This window comes from Penaeus vannamei, chromosome 16 (assembly GCF_042767895.1).
Source record: "Penaeus vannamei isolate JL-2024 chromosome 16, ASM4276789v1, whole genome shotgun sequence".
Classification (NCBI taxonomy): Eukaryota; Metazoa; Arthropoda; class Malacostraca; order Decapoda; family Penaeidae; genus Penaeus; species Penaeus vannamei.
Window position 1 is genome coordinate 38,661,194 of NC_091564.1, and position 5,000 is coordinate 38,666,193.

The following is a 5,000-nucleotide window of genomic DNA, read 5'->3' on the forward strand; positions in this document are numbered from 1 at the left end:
ACACACACACACACACATATATATATATAGATAGATAGATAGATAGATAGATAGATAGATAGATAGATATAGATATAGATCGACAGATAGACACACACACACACACACACACAAATATACAGGTACACATCCACACACACACACAAACACACACACACACAAACACACACACACACACACAAACTCACACAGATACATATAAATAGATAGATATAGATATAGATCTACAGATAGACACACACACACAAATACACAGGTACACACAAAGACACCTCTGGCCCTTGTTCATTGAGGATTAAACGGCTTCCAACCAGAAAAATATTTTACCTTAGATTTTCGTTTCCTTAATGGGATTTTTGTCCGATTTCGTTCGTCCACTTTCGACAGTGTTCGTTTTCTCTTCATTTCTTGATTATTCAGTGCTTTCCCTGTTCTTCTTCTTCGGTTCCTGCTTGAGTGTTCGTTTGTATTATTATTAGTAACATGATGATGATGATAATGCTAGAATATTAACGTTATTATTACTATTATTATCATCAATATCATCATGATCATTATTTTTTGTTTACATTATTATTATTATTATTATTATTATTATTATTGTTATTACCATTATTATTGATATTATCATTGTTATTTTTATCCCTATCATTATTAACATTATCATTATTAGCAATATCCTCATTATTATCATTATCATTATTAGTTATCATTATTATCTTTGTCAGTATTTTTGTTATTTTTATTATTATAATTTATCATTATAACTATTGTTATCACCATTATTATTGTTATATTATTATAACTATTGTTATAAACATTATCATTACCATCTATATTACCTGAAAAATACAGTATCATAAAATCACGTCTAGCAAAAGACAAGAGAAATAAATCTACACATTTTTAATCTAGGAATAAATAAAATCACACAAGTTTCCTTGAACAATATCGGATGATTATGTCATTAATCTTAAAACAAAAAGCATGAGCAAAGCAAAACAATATACTTAAAGAGCAATTAAATGTTCCCAAGAAATGAAAATAGTCAATTAAGGTAAGTATTTCAAGGTGCCAAAGGAGAACAATATATTTCATAAACTATAAATGATCAAGTCATTAAAATTCACATAATAAGTTCCAAATCATGTATTCATCTTCATTGTCATTACTTATTATTATTATTAATAATTTTTTTTTACTTTTCCTATACTTCTGGCAGTACTATTTATGTAACAATATTTTTTTTGTGATAATGATGATGAAGATGATAAAGATAACGATTATAAAAGCTCTGATAGTAATAATCTTAATAATGATGAATACGAAAAGAGGACGATAATGGTGATGGTAGTAATAAGAATAATAATGATAATGATAGTAATAATAGTAAGAATGATCCTACTTGCGCCATATATACTTATTTACATTTCCAACCTCCTCCTGATTTATCCATTTCCATCTCTATTGTTCATTCCTTCTCACATCTCGTCCTTAAATATTTCTTTCCAAGATACTTTCTCTATCTTTTAGAATATATCTCCCTCTGGACCTTCGTACTTATGCTTGTTAGAAGGCTCATAACCCCGGGAAAAGTAGCCGCTGGTACAAAACCTTTCTCAAATCCTTTTTCTCAAGGAAAGTCGAATATGTTCGCGGTCTCTATGATCGTAATGCCGTTGTTTATTTCTCCAAGGATTCTCGTGTTTTTGTTTGTCTATTTGTTTGTGAATGTATTTGTTTGTTTGTTTGTGTATTCATTTGTTTATTTATCCATCTGTTGATTAATTTATCTATTCATAAATTTATTTTGGTGGTTATTTCTTTACATCTTTGTGAAAACGTTATTGTGTTTGTGCGTACTGATATAATTTTCTTTTTTCCCCTTAATTGGCAATACATTTCCTCTCGTCTGTTGAGGAAAGGAGAGAAGAAAAGAGAAGAGAAGAGAAGAGGAGAGGAGAGGAGAGGAGAGAAGAGAAGAGAAGAGAAGAGAAGAGAAGAGAAGAGAAGAGAAGAGAAGAGAAGAGAAGATAAGATAAGATAAGATAAGATAAGATAAGATAAGATAAGATAAGATAAGAGAGAAGAGAAAAGAGAACATTTCCTTCTGCTTCATTTACAAACACCTTACTCATAGCCTCCTTGAGTACAACCAGCACTGTGCCTGTTCAGCGATGTATTTCCCATATCAATTAAAAATAAATTATTTTAGCTGGCAACTGTAGTGCACGACCTAACGCTCAGTGAAGGGCCCCGGGGACGAAGCGCTGTCACACAAGCAAGGGGGCGGAGCCTGTTCTCAGTAAATGATAGGCTCCACCTCTCCAAACGATGACATCATGAACTCGAGGCTCCACCTCTACAAACGATGACGTCATGGACTCGAAACGCCTCTTGTTTGGAGTATTGGCCGGGACGTCCCAAGTTTAATGTGTGTGTATTTATTGTAGGTTATTATATTATAGGTTGTAAGCGTATATTAGAATTTATGTTATAGGATTTATATCATATAGAGAGGTCACTGTTAACATGGTAGATTTAAGTAGGTATCCTAGATGGCAAAATATGATGGATATTCTGAAGTGAGAGAGAGAGAGAGAGAGAGAGAGAGAGAGAGAGAGAGAGAGAGAGAGAGAGAGAGAGAGAGAGAGAGAGAGAGAGAGAGAGAGAGAGAGATAGAGAGAGAGAGAGAAAAAAGGTGATTACATAGACGCTTTATAAGGTATGCACTCTCACCTATTCCTCGTGAAATTTTTAGCGTTTTTCTTTTACTTCACAATGGATGCCAAAAGTAGATTGCTGGCGGTAATACAATACTTTACGGAAATAATATATTGTTACTATAATTTGATAACTTTACATAATTCATTAACTACGAAGCACCTAATGAAGTGTGTTGAAACATTAAACTTATCTACATAAAAATGGAAATTATATCTTTTTGCTCATAATTAACTTTGACCGAGAATGATTACTTAAAGGTGAGACTAACATAATAATGAAACTCATGTAGCAATTTGAGTTATGTATTTGCAATCATGTAGAAAAAGTATGAATGAAAATGAATATCACTTGTATTGTGAAGATATTCGTTCTCATTCATACCTTTTCAACATTTGTCAACATGAATACGGTTCATTTGTAATTATATGTGTTAAAGTTAGGAATGTTTTGTAATTATCCTGAAATGATTTAGAAGATAATGTGGTTCTTCTGTTAAGTATTTCATAGTAATCACAAGTAGTGTAAGTTCCGTATTTAGAATATAGGAAGCAAAGGTAATGTTTATTGTTATTTTTCTGTCTCTCTCTTTCACTCTGTTTCCCTCTCCTCCCTCCCTTTCTCTCGCTCTTTCCCCCTCCTCCCTCCCCTTCCATTACTCTTCCTCTCTCTCTCTATCTTTCTCTCTCTTTCTCTCTATCTCTGTCCCTCGCTCCCTCCATCGTATTACTTTGCTTTTTTATGATTGCTGAATATTTTGAACTGTAAAAAAAAAAAAAAAAAAAAAAAAAAAAAAAAATATATATATATATATATATATATATATATATATATATATATATATATATATATATATATATATATATATATCGTGCTTGTTCCTTCTTGGGAATTAATATACACATCGGACGGTTAAATGCCTGGGAGGTTTTTATTTTATTTCCCCTCTTTTTGTGATCCGACATTTACTACAGTGAAATAGTGACTTATGCCGTGGATTTAGCATCAAATACCTACATCGTAATTTATACGCTTTTAATTATTCTGTTTTTGTTATTATTTTGTTTTGAGAAAATGTGATACATCGCCGAAAGGTTTTGAAAATAGCATGTTCCGTTTTCCATTGTTAGTATTTAAAAGCTTTTTGGACTTTTTTGCCAAATGATATACGAAGCATAAAAGGCATCATCACTCAGCATGAAATATATATGTCTATTGAGTACTTTTTGAGCCATTCCATGACCTGTGTGTGAATGGTATATGTTTTTTCCTCAGATTTTTTATCGTTATTTTTATTATCGTTTATCGGAAAATACGTTTTTTTTTTTTTTTTTTTATGATTCCCTTTTCTTGTTGTTTCCGTTACGATGAAAGAAGTAAGAAGGGTAGCATATGATAGGACAAATGAGGGATTAAATACAATATAATAAAACAGAAGTGAAGGGAAACAGAAAGAGGAGACAAAACAACAAAGAGCTGACAAAAGCACCAATTTTCCCTCTTCAAATACCCTTAAAAAAGCCAATTTCTCGTCTTTACACACTGAATAACAGGGAATTATACCATAATCTATATTCATATCATCATTATATAGTATAGAAGGGAAATTCAGATAAAAAAAATATATATATTTACCAGTTAATATTAAAAAAAATATATATTACCACACGACAAAATGTATTACAATAACCAATAAGTTAAATGCGTTAAATGTTTTTATTCTTCGTAAATCATTTTGCAAATTGAATCGAACTAATCCTTTTTGTTAAAGGACTTGTAACGGAAAAATTCTTTGAGTACTAACAGGTGAAAAAGGGATATGTTATTTATAATACCATTCGCTGATACTGTAAATCAATATATATATATATATATATATATATATATATATATATATATATATATATATATATATATATATATATATATTTATATATTACATAAATATATATATATATATATATATATATATATATATATATTTTATATATATATATATATATATATATATATATATATATATATATATATATATATATGTAATATATATATATAAAAAATGTATATATATAAATATATATATATATATGTAATATAAATATATACATATATATATATCTATCTATATATATATATATATATATATATATATATATATATGTATATGTAATATATATATATATATATATATATATATATATATATATATATATATATATATATATATATATATATATATATATATATATATATGTATATATATATATATATATATA

At 28.8% G+C, this 5,000-nt stretch overlaps 1 protein-coding gene across 1 annotated transcript in view; it reads right to left on the bottom strand.

The window, feature by feature from the left end:
- The window catches only part of LOC138864471 (uncharacterized), a 19,215-nt gene that overhangs the window by 393 nt on the left and 13,822 nt on the right, over positions 1-5,000 (bottom strand). The window lies entirely within an intron of this gene.